This window comes from Vulpes lagopus, chromosome 3 (genome assembly GCF_018345385.1).
Source record: "Vulpes lagopus strain Blue_001 chromosome 3, ASM1834538v1, whole genome shotgun sequence".
Classification (NCBI taxonomy): domain Eukaryota; kingdom Metazoa; phylum Chordata; class Mammalia; order Carnivora; family Canidae; genus Vulpes; species Vulpes lagopus.
The window spans coordinates 66972270-67000189 of NC_054826.1; the positions used below are offsets into that span (position 1 = coordinate 66972270).

The following is a 27920-nucleotide window of genomic DNA, read 5'->3' on the forward strand; positions in this document are numbered from 1 at the left end:
TCACCACGGGCCCCCAGCAGCAGATTCAGAGCTGGCTACGCCGCTGGAGGCCAGCGAGTCCAGCCCTCTGCCTCCACAGGTGAGGAAACAGAGGCCCAGAGAGGGAGAGCGATGTGCTCGGGTCACAAGGACAAGGCCGAAGCCGAGAGCAGCTGCCTCCCAAGCAGAGGCTCCTGGGCTGGGCCATGCCCACTCCGACCCAAGCAAAGGGGAGAGTCTGCTGTGAGCACAGGGAGACGGTGCCGAGCTGATACTGACCAAGTGTGTAATGACACTAGCCAAAGCACGGGTGTGCTCCAGAGTGTGTGAGTCCCGTGCCTGCATCTGGGGGGCAAGGGGAGGGTCTCAACGGTGACCCTGACTGCAGAGAGGGGGTGTCGGGAGGGCCGATGGGCAGATCTCTGCATGCAGAGCACTCGACATAGAACATCTCATCTAAGGGGATCCCTGGGTGGCTCAGCAGTTTGGCACCTGCCTTTGGCCCAGGGCATGATCCTGGAGACCTGGGATCAAGTCCCACATCGGGCTCCCGGCATGGGGCCTGCTTCTCCCTCTGCCTGTGTCTCTGCCTCTCTCTCTCCCCCTCTCTCTCTCTCTCTCATGAATAAATAAATAAATCTTAAAAAAAAAAAGAATATCTTATCTAAGCCTGACCAAAAGAGGCTCCAACTCTTACAACATGGTCCCAAGTTAACAAGAAAGCCAATGAAAAATGAACAAAAGATGGGGCATCTGGCTGGCTCAGCAGGTGGAGTATATGACTCTTGATCTCGGGGTTGTAGTTTTGAGCCTCACACTGGGTACAGAGATTACTTAAAAATAAAATATTTGGAGGCACCTGGGTGGCTCAGTTGGTTAAGCATCTGCCTGTGGCTCAGGTCATGATCTCGGGGTCCTGGGATCAAGCCCCAGGTCAGGCTCCCTGCTCAGGGAGGCATCTGCTTCTCCCTCTCTCTCTGATCCTCCCCCTGCTTTCTCTCTCTCTCTCTCTCTCTCTCTCTCTCTCTCTCAATTGAATAAAATCTTTTAAGAATAAAATAAAATCTTTTTTTTTAACAGGCGAAAGATTTGACAGTATATGCAGGAGCCAAATAAGTCCATAAACACACACCTAGCATCATTCATCATCAGGGAAATATATTAGAGTAACAAATACTAAAAGACCAACACCAGGGCAGCCCAGGTGGCCCAGCGGTTTAGCGCTGCCTTCAGACCAGGGCGTGATCCTTGAGTCCCGGGATCGAGTCCCACGTCGGGCTCCCTGCATGGAGCCTGCTTCTCCCTCCTCCTGTGTCTCTGCCTCTCTCTCTCTCTCTCATGAATAAATAAATAAAATCTTTGAAAAAAAAAAAGACCAACACCATTAAGCACTGGTGAGGATGTGGAACAAAGTGGATCCCAGACATGGCTGCTGGAGTGTACGATCGTGCAGCCTCTCTGGAAGACAGCTTTACAGTCTCTCGCGGTCCAGCAATTTCAGTGGGATGTGCTGCAGGTGTAAAAGTGCGCATTTCAAGGAATTCGTACAAAAAAAAAAAAGGGAATCCCGTTAACAATGTAATGTATTGTGTTGAGTCATGTCAAAATGATAATATGGGCTGATATATTGGGTTAAGCAATGCCATTAAAATTACATTCATCTATTTCCTCTCACATTCTTAACGTGACCATTTAGAATGAGGCAGGTGGTCCAGGTGACATCTGACTGGACGGTGCTGCGGAGTCTCAGTGCTCCACGGTCCGGGGGGCACCCCGCGGCCTGCTGTGGGGGGTCAGTCAGGGTTAACCCCCAACCCTTGCCGTGGGTGAGAACTGAAGAAGCCTGTGCCAGGCCCGAGGACTCCTGGGAACCAGCGCCAGCATTCCCAGGATGCTGGGGACTCACGGAAGCTGTCGGTGACTATCTGATGGCCTGGCACCCAGTAGAGGACACAGTGGCTCCGACTCCGGGAAGCACGGGCTCGGGGGCCCAAGTCCGGCTGACTCGAGTCTCCACCACTCCTCGGGGCCCCTGGGTGTGTGACTTACCTTCTCTGGGTGTCAGTTTCCCCTCTAAACGGAGGAGCGTCCCTATGCCACCTGGGTTGGGTAGCCTAAGTGTGCAGAAAGCAAGGGCTAGCCAGCCTGACACCAAGCAGGGGCTCCGACCCCTCAGCCCCTCTTCCCCTCCCAGGAGCCCCCTCCCCATGCACTTCCCTCCCTCTCCTCCCTTCCCACGTCCCCTCCCTGCCACGGCTGGATGGGAACCTCCCTTACGGGGCTGGGGCCTGACCCAGACAAGGCCTCTGGAGGGAAGTGTCCGGAGGAACGAGCAGGCTCGGGCAAGCACCAGAGCAGAGCGGGCGAGGCCACAGCAGCTGCCCTACCTGGGTACCACAGGTACAGCTCCCCATTTCGCTCGGTCTGCTGGGCCACCCAGGGAGGTTGCCATCCACTCCTGGCCCAAACCAAGAACCAGGAGAGCCCTGCTCCAGGTGGCCCCGGGCAAGCCCTCTGCCCGTTCCAGAACTCTCCCCACAGAAGACTGGGGTGTCCCCTCCAACCTCCTCCAACCTCTGCCACCACCCAGTCCAGGCCACCAGCTCCTCACGAGGCCAACTGCAGCAGCCCCCAGCAGGCCTCTCCTTCCCCCCACCTGGGCCTCCCGACGCCATGCGACAGCCAGAGGATCTTTAAAACCCTGAATCAGGTCACATGATCTCCTTATCTGGTCACACCGCAACCTCCAGCCCCTGTGCCGAGGAGGCCACACCTCCCTGACCTCACTCACCCCGCATGACCTGGCCTCCATGCTCCCACCACTGGCCACAGGCCCCTCCTGTTTCCAGCGCCCCAGGCCCACTCCTCCTCACCAAGGCTGCGCACCTACCGCCCCTCCGCCTGGAACATTCTTCGGCTTATTCACAGGGCTGCCCCTTCTTGCAGTCTTGGCTCAAATGTCCCTCCTCTCTGAGCCGCCGGTGACGCTGTCTGCCCACAGCACCCCCCACCACAGCCTCTGTCCATCCACGAGCCCTTTCATTTCCCGGCTGCCTCACTATGGGGTTGTCCCTGTCACCTCAGTCTCCCCCAGTCCCTCAACAAGCTGGGACAGTGCCTGACTGATCCACACCGCGGCCCCAGAATCAGGACAGCGCCCGGAAGATGCTCAGGAAATATTAATGAGATGAACATATGACCAGCCTCAGGCACCTGCAGCTTCTAAAGATGCACAGAGGAGCGGGCACCTGGCCCCAAGGAGCAGGTCTCAATCCTTCACAAGACCGGGAGGGGGAAGCTGCTCCCATCCAATCCTCCTCTTGCCCCGGACTGCCCTCCTCCCTCCAGCCTCCCACATTCCATCCTCCCCTAGAGGTTAAAGCCCAGCTCCTCCAGGAAGCCCTCCCAGACTACACACCCACCCGCGCCTCTCCACACACACGGCCCATTGTGATCACCACAAGATGGGACACTCCATTCCCTTCCACAGCACGCTTTTCCTGGCGGAGGCCATCCTGTGTCCTTCCTGGCTCCCGTCAGCTGCCTGGCTCAGGGGAGGAGCTGCACACATAATCACAGAACAAATCAGCTCCATCTCTACCTCCCCACCCTGCCGGGCTCCCCACGGATGGGAACAGGGGTGGCACTCAGCAACACGTAGGCACAAAAGAACAGGAAGGATGTTTACTTAAACACTGTGGTACTTAATCCTGAGTGGGAGGGACAGAGAGAGGTATTTACTTTCCTTTTGCTCGTCGCTTCTCAGTCTCCTACAATGGATGTGATTACTCCGGGAACCTTTTTTTTTTTTTCAGTATAGTTATTTGTAATAGTTTCAAAGTTGGACAAAGGTCCCAGCTCCTCACCTAGGGTGCCCCCGAGGCCCCAACAATGCTCCTCTAGCTCTGTATCCACCACCCCCCATGCCCTCTGCCCACTGCCATCCACGTTTCCATAATCAATCCATGCACAGCCTGGTGGGATATTTCATGTCTTTGTGAGGTTTTTCTTCTTTGCTAATGTCAACAATCTTAAGAGGAGGTGAGACAAGGTTTATGACCCCCACTTTATAGAAGAGCCTCCAGCTAAGCAGAGCCAAAGACATGAATTCCTCCCAGGTTCCACTGCTGGGTTGGAAGCAGAGTCACATGGTTCCAGCCATGTGTGTCTCTGAGGGTCACCCGACCCCATCCCTCCACAACCTCCAACCCTCAAGCCTCCTTCTTTTGAAAACTGGAAGATTAAAATATGAAATAAAGCCACCAGGGCTGGGACGCCGGGTGGCTCAGTGGTTGAGCATCTGCCTTTGGCTCAGGGTGGGATCCCAGGGTCCCAGGATTCAGTCCCACATCAGGCCCCCCGCGGGGAGCCTGCTTCTCCCTCTGCCTGTGTCTCTGCCTCTCTCTCTCTGTCTCTCTCATGAATAAATAAATAAAATCTTTTTAAAATAATAAAAAATAAAAATAAAGCCACCAGGACTCTGGAATCGCAGGAAATCTTCATCTGCTAAACTGTATGTTTCTGAAATGTCTTCTAAATTGAAGAAAAAAAAAAAGATCTGAAAGTTGGGCAGCCTGGGTGGCTCAGCGGTTTAACACCGCCTTCAGTCCAGGCCGTGATCCTGGAGACCGGGGATCGAGTCCCACGTCAGGCTCCCTGTGTGGAGCCTGCTTCTCCCTCTGCCTGTGTCTCTGCCTCTCTCTGTGTGTCTCTATGAATAAATAGATAAAATCTTTAAAAAAAAAAAAAAAGATAGATCTGAAAGTTAAAACCAGAAGGTGGAGGAATGTTTGGAAATATTACCACATACTCAGCAGGCGGACAGCCACTGTGGAATGAGCCTGGAGGTCTGGCCTTCAGCCTGCAAACTACAGGGAGCCTTTGAGGATCCCAGTTCTGGCAGGGACAAGTCATCCTTGTCACCCCCTGAGATGACGTGTTGGGGTGGCCTTGGAGCCAGGAGTGGACAGAGTGGGCATAGTGCGTGAGGGGCCAGCCAAGGAGCTGTGGCAAGGGGGGGCCAGCAAGGGGCAGCAGGTCCCACCGAGGATGGAGCACCCAGGCTGGGAGAAGCTGTAGGGGGAGCGCCAGCCTCTGCCTTTGGCGAAGGGGAGAATACGCCTCCAGTTCAGCTCCCCTAACAGGTGGAGGACAGAGAAGGAGCCCCTATCTGCTCTTCCTCCAGCCAAGACCTTGGCACTTGTCACCACATGCTCCTGCATGGCCCCCGAGGCTCCTGGAATTTGGAACCCTCAGGAAGGAAAAGGGTCCCTTCCAGCACCCTTAGGTGCCTGCCTCCATCCTGGGGAGCCCCCCACCTCTGATGTTCCCCTGCAGGTTAGCTCTGCTTGACCAAAAGCTCTGTCTCAGGGTGCCTAGGTGGTTCACTCAGTTGAGCATCTGCCTTTGGCCCCACTGCTTGTGCACAAGCACGGGCGCGCTCGCTCGCTCTCTCTCTCTCTCTCTCTTTCTCTGTCAAATAAATAAATAAAATCTTTTTTAATAAAAGGAAAGAAAGAAAGTTCTGTCTCTACAGGAGCTTGGATTGGGGAAGGGGGAAAGATTAGAATGAATTTGGGGACAGGTGGGAAATTTTGAATACGGACTACGTGCTGGATCAGTACGTTAACTCCTGGGGTGTGATGATGTTGTGCATACCGTGTTCCTGGGAGATCCAGGCTGAAGTGTCTAGAGATGAGATGAGACACCTTGATGTCTGTCACTTGCAGATAGCCGAGAGACAGAGTCACAGAGACACAGAGGGCACAAGCAAATGGAGCAAACATCAGCCACTGGTGAGCTCAGACACTAACTATATTCTCCCCCCAACTCTTCTGGCTTGAAAGTTTTCCAAACAAAAAACCGAGGATGAGAGACACCTGGTTGGCTCAGCAGTTGAGCATCTGCCTTTGGCTCAGGGTGTGATCCCAAGATCCGGGATCAAGTCCCGCATCAGGCTCCTTGCAGGGAGCCTGCTTCTCCCACTGCCTGTGTCTCTGCCTCTCTCCGTGTGTCTCTCATGAACAAATGAATAAAATATTTTTTAAAAACTGCAGATGAAAATATGTTTAAAATAAAAATTTTAAGAAGGTAAGCTGCCCTACGAGAAGCTGGTCTTCCACACACTGACCCCCTCACCCCAGTTCTCCCCTCTGAAGAAGACGAAGGAAGCATCTCATCTAGAGGGAAGAGGTCTGTAGGACCCCTGCAGTTCTGTTATTTTCCACTCTAATTAGCAGCAAGTACTGAAGATTCAAGGGGTTTCGAATAAAAGTGCAGATCTCTGGTTTTCTCTTGAAGGCACCGAGGCAGGGAGGCAGTCCTGGGGCCTCGAGGGGGAGGGCAAGGTTCCCAGGGGCAGCCCTGCAATCGCTGCATCCTGTCTGCCTCTGTCACAGCACCTGCAGCCCTTCTGGGAGTCCCCTGGCCTCGCGGCCACCCTCCAGTGGCGGAGCTTGTCCTTTCCCCTGGTCCCAGCAGCCCGGACTCTGAGCCCCTCCAGAGAGGCTGGCCCACCTCCCTTGTTCTGACCACTGGGTGCCTCCTAACCCTACACAGCTTCTCTGCATCCTCTGGCTGGTGTGGGACATGTGGCTTTCTGGTCCCTGGATAAAACTGACCTCCGTGTCGGGGAGACTTCCCGGTCCCCAAAGTGCTGGTCCAACTTCTTAGCCTGGGGGCATCCTCAGTTTGACCAAAGTGCCCCCCAGGCCTCCAGCCCCTCCCTCCCTGCCATGTGTATTAATAAGCCAGTTGAGGGGGGCAGGAACACACCCCCTTCCTTCCCTGCAGCTACCTGTGACCAGACCCAGCTAATGGAACATGAGGGGCAGTGTCGCACGGCAAGTTCCAGAATCTTCCCTACGAGCCCTCCCTCTCCCCCCCTTCCTCCACCCTGCTGTCTGGAACACAGATGGGATGACTGAAGTTCACAGCCATCTTGAACCACGAGCACATGAAGCCACACCCTCGGAATGGTAGAGGTCAAGTTCCCCAAGGAATCCGTGGCGTGGAACCACCGCGCCAGGCGTGGGCTGCGAGGCTCTGGGTTTGGACAGGACATAGAAATAAACTTCCATCTTGTATAAACCACTGCTGTTTGGCTTGTCCTATTACTCGCAGCCAAATCTAATCCTGACTAATGCACTCCATTATTTTTAGGTTTGACCCTCGGTGACCGATAGGCCACATGGCAACAAGACAGAACTTACTTCTTTCCCTTCTTGCAGGAGAATGTCAAGTTTCCCTGCTGGTAAGAGTCAGGCAGAGCGACACCAGGATCCTGTGAGCCCAGCCCACGCGGGGGTGTGGGGGTTCACAGAATATAGAAGACATCGTCTCCGGCCTCCAGGGCCCACGGGGTCGCTAAGGAAACGCACGCAGGACATGATTACAGCACCAGCCACTGCTAGATGGTGTGGTCCAGCAGCTCCCCCGGTGAGCCGCAGAGGTCTAGAAAGTTCCAAGTAGCTAAATGTCTGTTCCATGCTATAGAGAGAGGCTTGGCCTCCATTGCTCCAAAAACGCAGAGAGAGACTACAAGTGTCTCCCCACCACCGGGAGTCTCTCTGTGGCCCTCTTGGCCATTCTGGAAAACAAGAAGGTGTTATCTGGATAGGAAGGGCCCTGCTGGTTGGATTTTTCAGGGAGGAGCAAGAGGAGGGGATGTAGCACTTCCCAGGGAGGGCCCAGTCTGCTCTGGGAGGCAGTCATCCTGCTCCTGAAAGAGTCTAAGGCACCGTCCATCTCCAGGATCCATGCACCAGGGACTGGGAGAGGGGAGGCCAAAACTCAGTGGGGAGGACCCTGGGGAGGAAACCTAGAGTTTCCTGAGACCCCACTCAGGGCCCTGGGCCTGCTGATACTCATCTGACTGCTTCCTGGAACTAGGCCCCAAAGGGCCAATGAGAACTTAGGCTGGACCCCACTTCTGACCTCCAGTAACGTCATGGGGGCAAGAGGCTTCCTTTCAAAGAGCCTGGAAATTCCATGGCCTAAGGACAGCTGGGTGGCTCAGTGATTGAGGGTCTGTCTGCCTTTGGCAGGGCGTGATCCCAGGGTCCGGGATCAAGTCCCACATCAGGCTCCTTGTGGAGAGCTTGCTTCTCCCTCTGCCTGTCTCTGCCTCTCTCTGTGTCTCTCGTGAATAAATAAATAAATTTTAAAGATTTATTTATTTATTCACGAGAGACACACAGAGAAAGAGAGAGGCAGAGACACAGGCAGAGGGAGAAGCAGGCTCCATGCAGGGAGCCCGATGTGGGACTTGATCCTGGGACTCCAGGATCGTGCCCTGGGCCGAAGGCAGGTGCTAAACCGCCAAGATACTCAGGGATCCCAAATAAAATTTTTAAAAGAGAAAAAAAAGAAAATCCACAGCCCACTTCTGGGGTCTGTCCCCATCCTTCCACTTCTGTGGTTTCCAGTCTAGACTCTCCTGCCTGGCACTCAAGAACCCCCTTCCCGTCTTCAGCACCCCCACTGCCTTCCACATCCCCAACATTCCAGGCAAGCCCTGGTCCCAGATACCCTATGGTACAGAGCAGAAAAAGCTCCAGTAAGTGTTTCTCGCCAGCATGGGCTTTCGGACAGGTCTCAAGTTCAGCATATCCCTCCCTGCGCCACACTTCATTGCCATCTGGAAAGTGAAGGGGCTGGACAGGATGGGAGGCTTTCAAACATTTTAGCAGCTGAGCGCTTTCAATCCTTGATGAAAGTCCAATGTGTAATGCAGCCCGATGTGCAATACAGCCAGCCGCAGAGCCACTCCGCTGGCTGCCAGCTTAGGAAGGGAGATGCAGCGTGTCCTGCCCCAGCCCCACCCGGGGCCTGCTCCCAGGGACGAATAGCTCCAAGGCCACTGGCCAGAGATGCTCAAAGCCCTCCCTTGCTCCAATCTCCCAGGACACATCCAACCCTTCCCTGTCCCCGTGCATCTGTCCTCCCTGGTCCCATAACCAGGAACACCATCCCTCACCCCCTCACTCCCTCTTCCTCCAGGGTTTGCAGCACGCAGCCTGTGCCCCACACGACCCCAGCCTGAGCTCACTGGCCTGGTGTTTGGTAAGTACATGCTCCATCTCCCTACCCTGGATCCAGCACTCCTCCAGAGCCCCCACAGAGCAGAACCCACAAATGTCATTTCCCTAAACAAATTTCATGCTCACGACCTCATTTCTGCTTCGGAACAATCCTCTGAGAGAGCCAGAAGCCCAGGCCACTGTGCCATTCTGCAGATGGAAACACTGAGGCCTCTGAGAGTTCACTGGGTGACATAACAACAGAAGCCGGCCTCTGGTTCCACAGCCTGGTTCTACTGCATCATCACCCACGCACCCTCTCCCATTCCTCCTGACGCGACTCTCACTTTCCCAAGACACGATGGGAAGGTTAAACCAGGGACCTGGCAGGAGGCACAGAACAAGTTGGTCCCAGAAAAGAGGACCCCTTCCAGGGCCACGGGCTCTCATGCACCCCAGGCAGCCAGATGCCCGGGGCGGGTAACAATGGAGCTAAAAATAGGGCAGGAGGCTAAGTGGCCAGCTGCCGGAAACATCTGCCTCTGCTGCAGAACAAACATGAGGGAAGTCACCATGCTGCAGGGTCTCTACCGTGGGGCAGGGGACAGCTGGGTGCGGGGGAGGGGAAAGTCAAACCTTCAGGTCTGCACCCTGGGCAGGGGCTCAGACCAGCCCCCACCCGCCCTGGGCCCCATCCCTCCCCACACACGCTACAGACACACACTTACACCTTGTGCACCAACATGTATCTCCGAGTCAGAGTCAGATGCGTCTTTGAGACCCCAGTCTGTTCCTCTCATTTTACAGAAGAGGAAACTGAGGTCCAGAATAGACCAAACAACTGCCCACAGTCATGGAGACAGTGGACACCAGGGTGAGGAGCCGGGGTTCCATACCCCTCTCCTCTGCAACTCCCTGGCCATCTGCTTCCCAGAGCACGTCCATCCAGGGCCGGGAAAGACCCTGACCAGGAAGGGCCTTCCCGCTCCGCAGAATGAAGCACACCAAGCACAGGAGACAGATTAGCACAAAAGACTTCAGCTCAGGGGCGCCCGGGTGGCTCAGTGATTAAGCACCTGCCTTTGGCTCAGGTCATGATCCAGGGTCCTGGGATCGAGTCCCACATCAGGCACTCCATGGGGAGCCTGCTTCTCCCTCTGCCTGTGTCTCTGCCTCTTTCTCTGTGTCTCTCATGAGTAAGTAAATAAATCTTTTTAAAAAAAATCTTAATATAACCCGTAAAGGACAAGGCTGGGCCATCTCTCAATTGGTCCAATACAGTTATCCTCCAGCGAGCAGCAAATGAGGTTGGAGAGCCACGCACCGGCCTCTGCTCATCTGCTGCACATCTTCCTGCCCCACTTGCTCCCTCTGCCTAGCTGACTCCCATCCCCTGAACCAGGAGCCTCCTCCACGTCCCCCAGGCCACATCGCACCATGGCCGTAGCCTCCCTGAAACCCACTGGGCTGGGGCTGGGGCTGGGGCTGGGGCTGGGGCTGGCCTTCGATGGCATCCCAGTGTTTGGCACAAAGTAGCCACTTGAATGACCAAATTGGACAGATTTTTAAACAAAAAAACTGATGAGCTCTGTGGGTGTCCATGCTGTGAGCACAAATTAGACAAAACAGGTGGGTTTTAGCCCGGGGCCCAGAACACAAAAGGCACTCTATAAATGCAGCCCTGTTTCAAGTGCAGTAAGAAAATGGGGCTGGGGTCGGGGGAGACACTGACCCCTGGGTCCCATCTGGCAGAGAAGGTTAATGAGGAAGGGACGTGAAGGCCAGAGGCTGTGGAAGCCCCTTCCGGCCAGGAAAGGGCGAAGGTAACTCTGAGGGCCCTGTTTGAGAAACAGACCCTCCCCTGTAGAATTGCCTCGCTGAGACCCCTGATCTCTCGCGTTGACTCAGACTCCCAGGGGGACAAGAAAAATGCGGCACCTAAAAAGTCCCCTGGGCTCCTCACTCACTCCTGAGGATTGAACACATTAGTAGCATGACCAGGATTTAAAATCACAAATGAGGGCAGCCCTGGTGGCTCAGCAATTTAGCGCTGCCTTCAGCCCAGGGCCTGATCCTGGGGTCCCGGGATCAAGTCCCGTGTTGGGCTCCCTGCATGGAGCCTGCTTCTCCCTCTGCCTGTGTCTCTGCCTCTGTGTGTGTGTGTGTGTGTGTGTGTGTGTGTGTGTCTTACAAATAAATAAATAAAATCTTAAAAAAAAATAAAATCACAAATGATGAACTTCTAACCCCAAAGGGCTTACAGCCCCACCCCCTCACCCCAAGTTGCACTTCCAGGTATGCGTAGCAGGCTGGAGCCCTAGGGAGGCTACCACTGCATCACAGTTCCAACGGCACTCTCCGCAGAGCCCAGGTCCCCAGTGCCTTCCAGTGTCCACAAGGTCCAGACTATTCTCAGGACAGTACCAAGTATCACTGCCTTCTCGCCACTAATGAGCATGCTGATGGAGCAAAGCCACAGCAGTGGGGGACACTCAGCAAGAGGCATGGCACTGGCCCCCAACAAAGCTACCCGTCACTCACGTAACAAAAGATGCCACTATCAATTAAGAAGGTCTTTGATGAGGGGCACCTGGGTGGCTCAGTGGTTGAGCATCTGCCTTTGGCTTAGGTCATGATCCCGGGGTCCCGGGATCGAGTCCCACATCGGGCTCCCTGCGTGGAGCCTACTTCTCCCTCTGCCTGTGTCTCTACCTCTCTCTCTCTGTATGTCTCTTGTGAATAAATAAATAAAATCTTAAAAAAGAAAAAAAAAAGGCCTTTGATGAGGGCACTAGGCTGGCTCAATCAATAGAGCACACAACTCTCCATCTCAGAGTTATGAGTTCAAGACCCACATTGGGTGTAGAGATTACTTAAAAATAAAATCGCTTTTAAAAAGTCTTTAATGAATCAGTAAAATTAATTTCACTGAAGCAAAGGCCTTGAGTACGCATCTTTTTACTACTCTGTGAGATGACCGGGCGTGTACCTGGGCAGGTGTCTGAGGGAAAGGCACCTGTGAGCCAGGCTGAGCTGTCAGCTCAACTAGCATCTTTGTTCACAGAAAGAACAGCCAGCAGACAAACACCAGTTACTCAGAATTGGGTAGCTGGCAGACATTTTCTCAAAAATGAACAAGGTGAGCCTGTCCTTTCAAGGAAAACAACTGACATTTGTTGCCAATGATCAAGTTTGAGCTTTAAGGGAAACATCAGAACTTTGGAAAACTGGCATCAGCCGTTGTGAGTCTGACCACTTCCCCAAACATAAAGACTTTGCAATGATACGGGTGATGATGTTAACATACGTAATTTCTGGATATTGCTGAAATGAAATGTGTCCACATTTGGAAGACCTGTGTAATTCCATGAACCAGCATCTTCCCGATGACCAATATGTAAATGTTACAAAATTACACCTGTGTCAAAGATCCATCCAGGCAGGACGGTCTGATGGATTTTAATGCAACAAACTATGAAAAATTCATTAATATGTTTGCAGATTCTACATTTCAAATGGCCTTTAAGAAACTATCACATGTTGAATTTTTATGTAGTCTCAAAAGAAAATATCCAGAGGCTAATAAAATATTCCTCCCTTTTCCAATCACTTATCTGGGTAAAGCTAGATTTTCTTGGGGATCCCTGGGTGGCTCGGCAGTTTAGCACCTGCCTTCGGCCCAGGACGTGATCATGGGGTCTCAGGATCGAGTCCTACATTGGGACCCCTGCATGGAGCCTGCTTCTCCCTCTGCCTGTGTCTCTGCCTCTGTGTGTGTGTGTGTGTGTGTGTGTGTGTCTCTCATGAATAAATAAATAAATTTTTTTTTAAATCTTAAAAAACAAAAAAGCTAGATTTTCTTCATATACTTCAATCAAAACAACATATCACAACAATTGAATACAGGAGTAGATAGGAGAACACAAGTGTCTGTTATTAAACCAGACATTAAAGTGATCTGCAGAGGCACCAGGCTGGCTCAGTCAGCAGAGCATGCAACTCTTGATCCAGGAGCATGAGTTTGAGCTCCGCCTTGGTGGGGAGATTACTTCAAAAAAAATTTTTTTTTTATCTTTATAGTGATTTGTAAACTGCAAAACAATGCCACTCTTTCCAATGTAGTTTATTTGGGAAAACAGCTCAGTTTTCAGGAAAAAAAAAATTGTTTATGTTAACATGTAATGGGTTTGCTATTATTTTTTAAGTAAATGTATACATATATGTTTTAAAATATATTCAGTTTTAATTTCTAATATGGTAAATATCAATTTATGTATATAACCCACATAAACAGAAATGCTTTGGCGTCTTCACATTTTAAGAGTGTAAAGGAAGGAGTCCTGAAACTAAGAAGTTTCCAAATAGCTATGATTTAACTCCCACAGTAACCCTTTGGTGATCATGTATGAGCTGGTCCCATCTTGTAAGTACAGACCCCGAGGCACAGAGAGTCTGAGTGACCTCCCAAGGGCACACAGGTGGCAGAGAGCTTCCAAGTACGTGCTTTCACCCTCCAAATTATCCCTCCCCTAATACCATGCTCCCAAAGGAAGTGTAGAAGGATGAATAATGACTTACTAAAAAAAAAAAAAAACACACACACACATAAGTGAAAGAAGACAATTTGGGGCAGAAAAGAACTTTCTGTACAAAATGCTAGGGAAGACATACAGGTAAACATCAGTAGATCAGACTACATAAAACGTGGTCAGCTTTGGGGTGCCTGGCTGGCTCAGTCAGTGGAGCTCTTGATCTCAAGGTTGTAAGTTCAAGCCCCACGTTGATTACTGGAAAAATAAAAATCTTTTTTAAAATGACCAGCTTTTAACCAACACAGAAAAACTACGAAGCTGAAAGGCAAATGGCAAACTGGATAAAGATATTTTTGACAGTTTTTTATTATTTATCATATTCAATACAGCTTTTCTTCCAAACCAGAAACCAAGTATATCTTGAGACTGTAACAGACCCAAGAAACCCCAAAAGCCCAATTCAGAAATACAAATGGACAATGAATGTCAGAAAAAGATGTTCAACCTTACTTGTAATTTGAAAACTGGAAACGATGAAACGCCACGTCTTGCCTATCATGGTGTCACAGGTACAACAGCAGGACACACCCTGTGTCAGCATGGGTGCCAGGATGGGCTCTCCCTGAAGCACCAGGCAGGATGCAACCTGGCACTGCTCTCTAGCAGCTAATCCGGCAATAATTCTAAAATACCTTAAGAGCACGCAACTCTTTGATCCAGCCAAGTTTCCTATCCGTTGAGTCAATGCAAATAATCAGAGACATGGCCACAAAAATGTTCGACACAGCTCTGCCTAGTTTAGTCAAAGACTGAGAACATCTTTCACATGAACAGTGGTCAAAGTCCAATGTATCTCAGACGTCATCACGCAGTCATTAAAATGGATAGAGTGTCAGATGGCCGTCACTTAACAGAATGTGGAGGGAAAGAAGCCAACATCAACAAACACTGTCTGATTCCCTTCATCTAAAACTCAAACACAGGCCGAACTAATCTATGGTGTTGGAAGTCAGACAAGATGTCCCATCTGGAGCAGGAAGGAAGGGACGGCGATGAGGTGTGGGGATCCAGGGTTCTGGAACACTTCTGTCCCTTGACTTGGGGGGAGGCTCTGAAGGCTGTGCTCATTTTGTGTAATCAGGGTGTGTACTTGCGATGGGCGTCCTTTTCTGGGCATGTGAAACTCCAACTTAGAAGTTTCAAAAATAAGAAGTAACAGTTTACTTACATAGGAAAATGTCTATTGTATGTTTAGTCACCAAAAAAAGGCGAAGTATACACACACACACACACACACACACACACACACACACACAGGAAAAATCTCCAGAAAGACACATCTCAAAACGTGCATGGTGAACTGTCCATGGTGAGCTGTGGTTATCGCTGCAAAGTGGAGTCACAGATGGTTCTTCGAATCTTCCTGCATATCTTTATTTTCTCTGACGTTTCTTTTTTTTTTAAGATTTATTTATTTATTTATTTATTTATTTATTTATTTATTTATTTGAGAGAGAGTGTCAACCAGACCCCCCCACTGAGCATGGAGCCTACCACAGGTCTTAATCCCAGGACCCAAGATCATGACCTGAGCTAAAACCAAGAGTCGGATGCTTGACTGACTGTGGCATTCAGGAACCCCTCTCTGATGTTTCTATGATGAATGAACATATACTATTAATAGAAAAAAAGAAGGAATGGGGCACCTGGGTGGCTCAGTCAGTTAAGCATCTGCCTTCAGCTCAGGTCATGATCCTGGAGTCCTGAGACTGAGTCCCATGTCCATTGGGCTCCCTGCCCAGCAGGGGGTCTGCTTCTCTCTCTGCCTCTACTTGCCACTGCCCTTATTTGTGTTCTCTCTCTCTCTCTCTCTCTCTCTCTCTCTGTCAAATAAATAAATAATATCTTAAAAAATTAAAATCTTTAAAAAAAGAAAAAAGAGACAAGCCCAAGAACTGCACAGTATGGCCACTGACAACAGCAATCCTGTTTGTGTGTCAACCCAAACAGCTTGAAGAGCCCCTGACCCCACTGGAAAAGCTCAGGCGACTGAGGGTGGTCCTGAATTGCCGCCAACGGCTTTTGCTAAACACTTGCCCATGGAAATCATTCGGATATAGGAATCAGAAAGCCCCGGGTAGACCCCAGCCCTGTCCCCCTACCAGAGGCCTGGGCCACCTCCTTAGCCTCAGTTTCCCTGTAGTGGAAAAAGGGTTAAATGAGGTTACAGATGTCCCAGCCTGACCCAGTCAGGGCCCAGAGCACATCTGACACACAGGTTCTCCCAGTTTCCACAGAAGAAGAAATGGGGGCCCAGAAGGCTGAGTGACAGCCCTGGGAGACGCCCAGAGAGCCTCCCCGGCCATCAGTGCCCCCACCGGACGGTGCGCGCCGCACACTGGATTTGACCTTGGGTAGCCTCCCTTGGAACCCACACCCATCATCCCCATGAAACCTCCACGTGGAAGGCCACGGCAGGAAAGGTGGGTGGCGGATCCAGACAGGAAGTGACCTCGCCGGATGAATGACAGGCCAACATTCCACCGGGAGCCCCACCTGCTGGGGACCTTCGGGGTCATGGGAGCCAGGAGTGGGTGGGCACACGGAGGCCAAGGAGGAAACAGGATTTACTGCAGAAGGCCAGCCACATGGCACACTTCCCCAGGCAGGGAAGTGACTTCATTGCACAGTCTGTCGCCCTCACTTCCGTCCCTCACGTGGCAAGGAGTTAACCCTGAGAGGGCCATGCTTCCCTGGGCTCTTGCCAACTCCACACGAGCCAGGGCAGGAGAATCCAGGCTTTCTCCCCTACCCTACTCCTGGTATCCCCAATCCACGGATGAGGAAACTGAGGCTCAGAGAGGCTGTCCACGAGACAGGGACTCCAGGACCTTCCCCACTACACTGAGCTGCACAGAGAAGGGAGATGTTAATTCAAGGTCTGGAACTCAGGGAAGGCTTCCTGGAAGAGGAGACCACTGAGCTGCAACTTAAAAGAGGAGCAACATTTGACGGACAAGAAAAGCATTCTGCAGGGAGGAAACCGCATAGAGAAAAAGAGATGCTTGGTGCTGTACAGAGTATTAAGTCCAAGTATTATGGTACTTGTGAGGCCAGAATACAGGATGGGGTGGGATTGGGCTGAACCCCAACTGCCTTGGAAACTGTGCCAGAGAGTCAGGATATTGCTCTGTGGGGTGAGATGTGCTGTGCAGACTGGGGCGTGAGAAGAGCTGCACGATGGTGCCTGTGTGTCAGCCTAAGAGGGCTGCACGGAAGAGGCAACACCCAGGGAACCACCTCAGCAAGGGCTTGTTATTACTCTGGGACCCCTGAGGCCCACAGCTCAGCAGGCCTCACCGTGCCCCCCACCTCCGCCCAGGATCCCCAACTACACTGGGCTTCTCTGTAAAGGAGAGGGAAGGAAATCCATAGTACCCACACACTGCGAGCCGAGGTGTGCATCGCATGCCAGACCGTGACACAGCAGGGCGCCGACGACACCGAAGGCGCCAGCCTCAGCGCCACGACCACCGGCTGCGTGATCTTGACAGAAACACTTCACCTCTCTGTGCCTCCGCATCCATCGGATGCAGACGGTGTGTCACGGCCACGCTGACCCACGGGCAGGCGGAGTGAGCTGGCCTGGGTCACATGGCAAAGCAGCAGCAGAGCCAGGATTCAAACTCGGGCCCACCTGGCCCTCACACCCAGGCTTCTCCCAGCCCTTCAAGCAAAACAAAACCTGAAACCCAAAAGCTGGGGCTCTCCAGGCCTCTGGGCGGCTTCTGGCGGGGCTCTGGGAGGTTCCCACCCCAAACCTCCAGGAACCAAGGGCAGGGCAGGGAGAAAACAGTAGGGCACGGCAGGGGAAGAAAAATATTTTCAAGTTTCTCCCTCTTCCTGTTTATCTATCCTCTTGATCCAGAAGCTTCTGGTAGCTGTTTGTCCAGGGAAAGTCCTGCCAAGAGTGACATCCTGCCATCCGCCGCCCTGGGCCCAGCAGCCCTTGCCCGGCCTGCACTGGGGGCAGCGGGGACCACTTCCCTGCAGACCCTGCCTCGCCAGGGGGGCTGCTGCAGAGCCGGGCTCTCGACCGATGCTGGGGCCCAGGACCAAGGACCCGGCCAGGGAGGGGGGGCTGCTGCCACCGCCTGCTCAGCCCCAGCTGGCACCAATCAGCTCCACACTCAGCTGCAGAGAGGTGATGAGAAGGATTCAAGGAAATGAGGCCGAGCCTGGCCTGGGCGCTGCAACGGGGGTGGGAATGCAGAGCACAGGTTGTGCACCAGGCTGACCTGGTGTCTGATCCTGACTGACCCCCGACTTGCTGTGTGACTTTGCCCAAGGTACCAAACTTCTCGGAGCCTAACCCCCTGATGTGTAAAATGAGGATAATATTGGAACCTGCTTCATAAGGATGTACTGAGGATTACAGGAGACAATGTGGGGAAAGGGCTGGCACCTGGGAAATGTGAACAAATATTATCAATTCCCACTCCTACCATCAAGCTGACCCCCTCGCTCAGTCCTGAAGCTCCGAGCTATGTTTCAAATAAGCTCAGGGGTACCTGGGTGGCTCAGCAGATTAAAAGTTCTGAGGTATGTTTCAAATAAACTCAGGGGTACCTGGATGGCTTCAGCTCCGGTCATGATCTCAGGATCTCAGGATCAAGCCCCACCCTGGGCTCCCTGCTCATTGTAGGGAGTCTGCTTCTCCCTCTCCCTCTGCCCCAGCCCACTCCCCCCACCTGCTTGTGCTCTCTCTCAAATAAATCAATAAAATATTTTTTAAATAAAATTAAATAAATGAGCTCAAAAGAACAATTATAGCCTCAAAAAAAAAAAAAAAAGAAATTCTGACACATGCTACAACACAGATGAGCCTTGAAGATATTATGCTAAATGTTTAAATAAGCCAGACACGAAAGGACAAACATTGTATAATTCCACCTACATGAGGGACCTAGCATAGTCAAAGCACAGAGATAGAAAGTTAGAAGGGTGGCTGCCAGGGGTCGGGGTAGGGAGGGTGATGGGAAGTTAGTGTTTAGAAGCCACAAAGTTTCAGCTTCAGAAGAGGAAAAAGTTCTGGACATGACGATAATGGTTATACAACGGCGTGAATGTATGTAATGCTATTGATCTGTACAATTAAAAATGATTAAAGGGGTACATTTTATGGTACATATATTTTATCTCAATTTTTTTTAAAGGGCTCATTCCAAAAAAAAGGGGGGGTGGTTGTGATGCCCATATTAAGGTTTGTCCCTGTCCTTGGATAGTCCAGGGTCAAGAGGCAGAACAGGCATGCAAAAAGCAGAAGGTGCCACCTCCCAGGGAGCTGGTGCCATCAGAGACCCGATGATAGGTGCTGAGGAAAGAGGGGCACGCATTGCCTCCTGGACCCGGCCTGGCTGAGCCCACTCAGCCAGGCTCCTCCCAGGACATGATGGGGTCTGGGCGAGGCAGCCCCAGGCTCCTGCACCCACCAGGAGCACAGTGAGTGTGAGAGATGCAGGGCCCCTCTCACACCTCGTGCCTGTGTGTGCACACACTGGCACACACACATACACTCCCAAGGCCAAAGACACCAGAGCAGCCCTCACAGGCCAATCCCACCTGTGTCTGGCCAGCCTAGGCACCAACGTCCAGTAACAATGGCTCCTTATGAACCCCAGCACCCACCACCCTGGAAGGTAAACTGCAGCCTGCCTACCATCTCCAGGGCCAGCAATGGGGAAGGAGGTGTGTGAACAAGAACTGCTTACTGGACACACCCGTGTAAGGAGACCTAGAAATATGACCTTCCAGAAGCCCCCTGACCTCTGCCTGACAACCCTACTCATAGGGCTTGGGTGAGAAGCAGGCCACCTCTAGGGGGTAGGAGATGGGTAAGAACAGGAGTGAGAGGGCCAGTGGGGGGAGGGGTAGACTGGCTGAGGTCCATCGTGAGTCACTGTGTGACCCTGGGCAAGCCACTTCCCCTCTGGGTCTTTTGAACACTCCTTAGCTTCCTTCTTGGTAGAATGAGCCTCTATCCCACCACCCAATGGCCATACATCCGACAGAAGTGTGAGCATCCACCACAAGACGAGCAGGAGTGTTCAGCAGCTTTTCTCGCCATCACTAGAAGCTGGAAACACACTGAAAGTCCATCTACAGGGAAAAACCAATGTGAGGTAGTAACGCCTCTACAACGGAACACTACAGAGCAATGGAAAGGGACAACCCGCCGAGGCCTACAGCATCACAGATGAATCTTACAGAGTTGATGCCAACAGGAAGAAGCCAGAAAAATCCAGATAAAAACAGTTCACATTCTGGGGCAGCTGGGTGGCTCAGCGGTTGAGCGTCTGCCTTTGGCTCAGGGTGTGATCCTGGGGTCCCAGGATCGAGTCCCACATCGGGCTCCCTGCATGGAGCCTGCTTCTCCCTCTGCCTGTGTCTCTGCCTCTCTCTCTCTGTCTCTGATGAATAAATAAATAAAATCTTTTTAACAAAAAACAGCTCATTTTCTCTGGTGCCATTTACAGAAAGTTCAAGAGCAAGTAAGACTAACCCTTGGTAGGCGCTCCAAAGCACGGACACTTGAGAGTGGGGCTCAGGTAACGGACTGGGAAGAGGCCCCAGGGAACCTTCCAGGGCACTGAAAACGTTCTCTATCTTGGTCAGGGTAGGGGTCACACAGGTGAGATACACCTGCATCCTTCTCAAACTGTGCCCGATTTACCGTCTGTAAATGAGACCTCAATTTAAAATAAAATGCCTAAATAAATAAATAAATAAATAAATAAGATAAAATGCCAACAGCGATAACTCCTACTCTGTCTTCCTCTGAGGACCACGGTGAGGCTCTGCTGAGTGCGCATGTGGACAGGGTTGGGTGGCGATAAGAACATGGGCTGTGAGACAGCAGGACCAGGGTTCAAATCCTAAGGCTCCCTCTGACCGGGTCCATTTTTTTTTTCCTTGTTCGGTTTATTTTTGGTGGTGTTGGCCAGATTTTTTATTACGGGAGTATTTGTATTTACTATCCAAACCAGGTGAAGACGCATAAAGAAAAGGTTTATGCCCTTCCCATCCTCCTTGAGGCCACCTCTTAAAAACTTCCTCCTACAACAAGGCTTCTCAAACCCTTAAGTAGACAACACGAACACCCCTCCGGTTCATACACAGACCTCCCACCCTGTCTGCTGACAGGGCAGGCCACTGACTGCGGTACTGCTCATTCAAGTAACAGCTACTAAGCATCGACCATGTCAATCAGCCAGACGCAGTCCTGCCCCTTCACGGAACCGACATTCCAACAAGAGAGAGAAAAGAGAGGGCGAGAGGGATGGAAGGACAAAGGAGTCAACCAAGAAATACAATGATGACACGTGTATACGTTATATGCATCGCAACGTGGACACCAAGGGACTGAGAAGCTCAGATGGAAAATGAGGGAAAGGACCACGGTCACGGAAGGTCTATGCTATGAGATCCGAAGACAGGGAAGGTTCCAGCCACAGGGCCAAGCACTCCAGGCAGACAGAACAGCACGGGCAAATGCCCTGGGGCAGGGGGAACTCGGAACTGAAAGCATGTGGTCTCCAGCGAACTGCTGCAAAATCCCCGTGCACACGGCCTTCCATCCTGATAGTGCACATCTGTAGCACGGGCCACCGAAACTCATACTGCTGAGATAGAAAGGCCTGTGCATTTAAAAGCACAGTAGGGGGATCCCTGGGTGGCTCAGCGGTTTAGCGCCTGCCTTCGGCCCAGGGCGTGATCCTGGAGTCCTGGGTTCGAGTCCTGCATCGGGCTCCTTGCATGGAGCTTGCTCCTCCCTCTGCCTGTGTCTCTGCCTCTTTCTCTCTCTCTCTCTCTCTCTGTCTCTCATGAATAAATAAAATCTTTAAAAAATAAAAATAAAAAAATAAAACCACAGTAGACTCTGTAGTCTTATTTTTCCAAAAGGCAGTAGCATTTTGCCCAGCAGCCAGCACGGCTGAAAAGGGCCGGTTTCCTCCCATCTTCACCAGTTCAAGAAGTCATCGATCTTTGTCCTTTCCGACCATATAAAATCTCTCCACATCCTTGTCTGTGGAGTGGGGTCGATGACAGTGCCCCCGCTCCCGGCCTCAGGATGCTACTGTGAGATTTAAGAGAGAAATAAATTCACCTAATTTGCTAAGCTCGGTTTGCACAGAGGGAGCACTCAACAAGCAGGGGCAGCCTGTTACCACCATTTCTGCACAAATGCCAGGAGACACACGTGTCACCTCCATAATCACCATACCAATCAGGCCAACTTGCTAAGGGGAGCTGTGAAGGGTCAACCCCCGTGGTGTGGCCTGGCGTTCCCTGGAAACAGGGACAGAGGGAGAAGGAGGCTGAAATCATGGCTCAGCATACAGCAGTGAACTGGCTGGGTGGGAGTCAAGAAACTAGTCAGGGCAACCTGAGACTCAGCTTCCTCATCTATAAAATGGACTAACTCATACGTGCTTCCTGCATTCGACGGATGTCCCTGGAGCACCTACCATGCGGGAGGAATTATTCTAGGAGTGGAGGATGCAGAACAAAATCCTGCAGCAGGCCCTGGAGACCCATGAAGAAGGACGAACTGGTCGTAAGGCCAATGTGGAGAAGCCAGCACAGCATGCCTACAAGCTTCACTGCCCACAGAGCCTAGGCCACGGCCAAGGTGGGGAAACTGAGAGAAGCAGGTTCTACAGTGGACACCTGTCGTTTAGACGCCAGAAAGACACGGAATGAGCTAAAGAGGAGGGCGGGTGGGAAGCTAGCCCATTTGGTTCCTGTAGTTCCCACCTACCACCCCAAGCAAGGACCATGGGTCTCAGGTCCCACATCTGCACCATGCAGGAAGTCTGCAGGACCCACGAGGCAATGCAGGGCTGTGGGTTTTCAGGCATTGGCAACACAACTCAATCCAGACTCCACGATGTGTGCTCTGGGATCTGTGAGCTCTCTCTCTCTCTCTCTCTCTCTTTTTTTTTTAATCGGGATTTAATTCACATACCATAAAATTCACCCTTTTGAAGTACAATTTGGTGGCATTTCATACATTCACAAAATGTTGCACAACCATCACCGCTGTCTGACTGCAAATATCAAACCCAAAAAGTTAAACACACGGTTACCATATGACCCAGAAATGCCATTCGAGGTATATACCCAAGAGAACTGAAAAGAGGTATCCAAACAAATGCTTGCACACCCATGTTCACAGAAGCCCCATTCACAGCTGGCGAAAGGTGGAAACAATCCAAGTGTCCCTGAACTGATACGTGGATAAACAAAATGTGGTCTCTCCATACAATGGCTTTCTTATTCAGCTATAAAAAAAAAAAAAAAAAAAGGAAGCACGGCTACATGCTATAGCACATGTGCACCTTGCTTGATAACATGATTCCAAGGGAAAGAAGCCAGACACAAAAAGTCACATATTATATAATCCAACAGGTGAACCCACAGAGGCAAAATGCAGATTAGTGGTTACCAGAAGCTGGGAAGAGGGGTGGAGGGCAGGGTGATCCCCAGTGACTGCTTCCGAGACAGGGGGTTTCCTTTTGGGGCAAAGACAATGTTTTAGATGTTTGACATCATCAATCAAGGAAATACATATCAAAACTACCTCACGTCCGTCAGGACAGCTATTATTTAAAAAAAAAATAAAGCCACAAGTGTTATTAGCAGGATTAAGAGAAACTGGAATCCTCGCACATGGTCAGCAGGGATGTAAAATGATGCAGCCGCTCTGGAAAAGGGTACCGAAGTCCCTCAAAAAATTTAAATAGAATTTACCATAGGATCCAACAATCACACTTCTGTGGACATTTACCCAAAAGAATTAAAACCAGGATCGCAAAGAGATATTCACATACCCACGTTCACTGTGGACAATTCACAATAGCCAAGAGGTGGAAGCAACCCAGATGCCCACTGACGGATGAATGGATAAAGATGTGGTCTGTACGTACAACAGAGTATCATTCAGTCTTAAGAAAGAAGGAAATTCTGCAATGTGCCACAAGGTAGATGAACCTTGAGAACATTATGCAAAGTAAAATAAGCCAGTCACAGACAGACGAATGCTACAGATTCCATTTATATGAGGTACCTAAAGTAGACAAATTCATACACTCGCAGAGTGGAATGCTGGTACCAGGGGCCAGTGGGAGGGGAAACGGGGCTAGTCATCCACAGGCATAAAGTTTCAGTGAAGCAAAGATGAGTAAGTCTAGAGATCTGCTGAACAACATTGTCTCTATAGTCATCCTGTATTGTACACTTAAATTTTTATTAAGAAGGTAGATCGCATGGTAAGTGCTCTTACCACAAGAAAATAAAATTGTGAGAAATGTTTTGGACTTAACACAGAGGTAACGGTTGGTTGCACAACGTTGTGAATGTACAAAATGCCACTGATTTAACTCCGCACTTTAAAACAGTTAATTTGGGGGCAGCCCGGGCGGCTCAGTGGTTTAGTGCCGCCTACAGTCCAGGGCGTGATCCTGGAGACCGGGGATAGAGTCCCACATCGGGCTCCCTGCATGGAGCCTGCTTCTCCCTCTGCCTGTGTCTCTGCCTCTCTCTCTCTGTGTCTCTCATGAATAAATGAATAATTTTTTTTAAGTTTATAAAACAGTTAATTTGGGCTAATGTGAATTTTACTTCAATTTGTTAAAAAAAAAAAAAAAAGAGCACATCCCCTGGGTTGTCTAAATGACCTCATAAGCAAGCACCACCATGCAATTTGGGGCTGAAGTTGGTCCCCGTGTTTACAATCGAGTTCCTTTTCTGTGAAGGCCAAATGACATCATTGCACATGGTACAAACAAAGGTGGTGGTCCAAACAGAGGAGGGGTGGGGTGGAGGCTGAGCCACCCGGTAGCTAGCCCATGGAAGCCTGGATGTGGCCAGTTCAAAGGCCCTCCTCTCAGGAGTCAGGACCATGCTCATGTTGACAGCATCTGCGTGAAAAAGCAGACCACCTGCGGAGCAAAGACCACCTCTGTCTATGCCAAATGCCTGATTCCCACAGGAAGCGGGTTTAAGAGCCACTAGATGCAGAGTTCCATAACACCAGTATTCCGCTCTTATCTTCCAACAAGCCAGCTTCCCAGATACCAAGTGGGGCACTACCGAAACATTAGTCACTGGCAGGCTGGGCTCTAACGTGAGTGATCAGAATTCACTCCAAACCATCCAACCAGCCAACATCATTAATGTCACTCTGTACAGCAAGCTCAGGTGACAGAAGCAGGGAAAGAGACCCAGCTCTTTACCATCAACCCAACATTGGCAATTTGGGTGCCCCTTACATCCTTCCAAAACAGTAACATTGTTCCTTTGCAATGGGTTGGCTTTCTCCTTTTATTGGTATTTCACATTTATTTCATGGTTATGGAGAAACTACGTAACTCTAAGGCATTTACATCTAGTTTTATATTTGTACACATTTCAGTTATTCTAATAAGAAAACTTAAATCAACAAGTGAGGTTTTTTACTTTTTTTTTTTTTTTTAAGATTTTATTTGAGAGCGTGCGAACGAGAAAGCATAGAGGGAGAAGGAGAGGGAGAAGCAGACTCCCCCGCTGAGCAGGGAGTCCGAGGCAGGACTTGATCCCAGGACCCGGGATCATGACCTGAGCCAAAGGCAAATACTTAACTGACTGAGCCAGGGTCTTGGGATCCTGGCTCAGGTCCCCAAAAAGGGATTCCCTTTTTTTTTTCTTTTAAAAAAGAGTGCACAAGGGACACTTGGGTGGCTCGGTGGGTTAAGCATCTGCCTTTGTTTAACTCAGGTCATGATCCAGGGCTCCGGGGATGGAGCCCAGAGTGAAGTTGGGCTCCCTGCTCAGTGGGGAGTCTGCTTCTCCCTCTCTCCACCCCTCCCCTCATCATGCTTGTTCTCTTTCTCAAATGGATAGATAAAATCTTTCAAAAAATAAATAAAATAATAAAATAATAAAAACTTTAAAAGGGAGGCCACAAAAAAAACCCACACACCGTATGATTCCATGCAAAATGTCCAGAAGAAGCAATTCTACAGACACAGAAAGCAGACCAGTGGGCTGGGGGTGTGGAGTGGCAACGTACACAGAATATCTTTCTGGGGTCCATGAAAATATAATCAGACAGCGGTGACTGAGGCAGGACTCTGAATATACTAAAAGCTACTAAATTCTGTGGGTTTTAAGATTTATTCATGAGAGACACAGAGAGAGAAGCAGAGACACAGGCAGAGGGAGAAGCAGGCTCCCTGTGGGGAGCCTGATGTGGGACTCAATCCCAGGACCCAAGGATCATGATGTGAGCCGAAGGCAGACACTCAACCACTGAGCCACCCAGGCGTCCCAAATCCTGTGCTTTAAATCCGTGAATTGTATGGCATGTGAATTGTATCTCAAAACACTATTTTAATTTTTTAAAGATTTTATTTATTTGAGAGAGAAAGCAAGAGAGCACAAATGGTGGGGAGCAGCAGAGGAAGAGAAGGAAGCAGGATCCCCACTGAGCAGAGAGCCCAATGTAAGGACTTGATCCCAAGACCCTGAGATCATGACCTGAGCTAAACGCAGATGCTTAATCAACAGAGCCACTCCAAGCACCCCTCAAAAAGCTATTTTTACAAGGGGAAGGGTCCACATGTTACCCAGGTTTGAGCAGCACTAAGCTGGAGAAATCACAGGGAAATCAGGAAACCCACCTGTTGCTAGCTTCCCTCCCAGGCTCACTCCCCTCTCCCTCCTCCTAAACCATCCCCAAGGGCTCAGAGAAACCCCCAGAGGCTGACATGAAACCTTTAGTCACAAGACAAGCCCATCATGGAACACAACTCCCATCTCATGGAGCTCACCTCATACAACAACAGTAAGACCCTATTTTGAATTATTAAACTAGGAAAAACTTTAAAATGATTAAAACAATCTATGTTAGTGAGTATGCACAGAAAGTCAATCATTTATATGCAGATGACAAGAGGCAAGGAAAGAAGCAGGACAACACAGATGCAGAGCCTTCATGACCCAATCTGGGGGGGCGGGGGGGGGGGGGTCGTAGAGCCAGGCTCATGCAAATGTGGGCACAGGAGGCCACTCTTCCTCAGGAGGCCACAGACATCCCCACCCTGTACCCGCACACCCAAGGGCTCCTGTCACCTCAACACGGTGCATTTTCACCACAACAAGAAGGGAGGTCTCCGGGTCCCTTTTTGGTCGTCCAACAAATCACCCTCTCCTTGGGCCTACTCCTTCCAGCGATACGCCACAGAGCCAGGAAAAGGGAGCCCCTGCAGCCTCCCCCCGTGGGAGGTGGTAGTGACGGAAGCAGGAACGCACACCCACCCAGATGCCCAGCTACCCACACACCCACCCCAGGACAGTCTGATCTCTTGTGTCCCAATGCCTCCCTCCTCCAGAAACCTGATCTGAATGGACCACCTGCAGGAAGCCTGCATCCTGTCTCCCCAAAGCCTGGCTGAGCCCCAGCCAGAGCCAGAGGGCAGGGACACCTGCTCCCGTGGCCCAGGCCCCCATCTCTGGGCCCTCGGCTCTCAGGGTACGGCTCCCAGGGAGGGTACGTGAAGTACCATTGGCAGTGCTGGGACCCTCCCTAAGAGCAATGGCTAAGGAGTGAAAAAGCAGGCCCCAGGGTCATGGACCAGTGTGACTGACACCCCCAAATCAACACTACACAAAGTCACAGAGGCACGGAAGCAAAGTGGATGGATACTCAGCAAACTGCTGACGGTGTTATCTCCGGCGAAGAGAGGAAGTGGGGCAGGGGTGGGGTCTGTTTTACTCTCTCTGTGCGAAGCTGCTACTTGAATCTTTCATAAATTACTTTGTATTCTTTTTTATTTGAAAGCATTTTCAGGGATGCCTGGGTGGCTCAGCGGTTGAACATCTGTCTTCAGCCCAGGGATTGGTCCTAAGGTCTCAGGATCAGGTCCCCGCTTCAGGGTCCCTGCAGGGAGCCTGCCTCTCCCTCTGCCTGCGTCTCTGCCCCTCTCTCTGTGTCCTCTTATGAATAAATAAATAAAATCTTAAAAAAATTTTTTTCAAAAGCAGGGCAGGCAGGCATCCCCTGGGAACCTGATAAGCAGTCCCCCCACACCCAGAAATTCTACTCGGCAGTCAAAAACGCAGGCACAGCCGAAACGTCCAGCAATGTGGGCACATCTCAACACCACGTGGAGCAAAGACGTCAGAGAGGAGACTACCTATGATGTGAGTCCATTTACGTGACAATCTAAAAAAAGCAAAACCAGAGGGACAGAAAGGATATAAGTGGGCCCAGTGCCAGGGGTGGGAGTGGACTGGCTGCAGCAGAGCTCGAGGAACCTTCCAGATGGTGACGTGCTCTCAGACTTGA

At 51.0% G+C, this 27920-nt stretch overlaps 1 protein-coding gene across 7 annotated transcripts in view; it reads right to left on the reverse strand.

The window, feature by feature from the left end:
* Positions 1-27920, reverse strand: part of PALD1 (phosphatase domain containing paladin 1) — a 94378-nt gene that overhangs the window by 41671 nt on the left and 24787 nt on the right. The window contains exon 1 of one of the 7 annotated variants that reach the window (XM_041748127.1): positions 14042-14847. The exons of the other annotated variants lie outside the window; for them this stretch is intronic. The gene's annotated coding sequence lies outside the window, so the exon portion shown is untranslated. Of the gene's footprint in view, positions 1-14041; positions 14848-27920 lie in introns of those variants that run through there. 7 annotated transcript variants of the gene reach the window in all.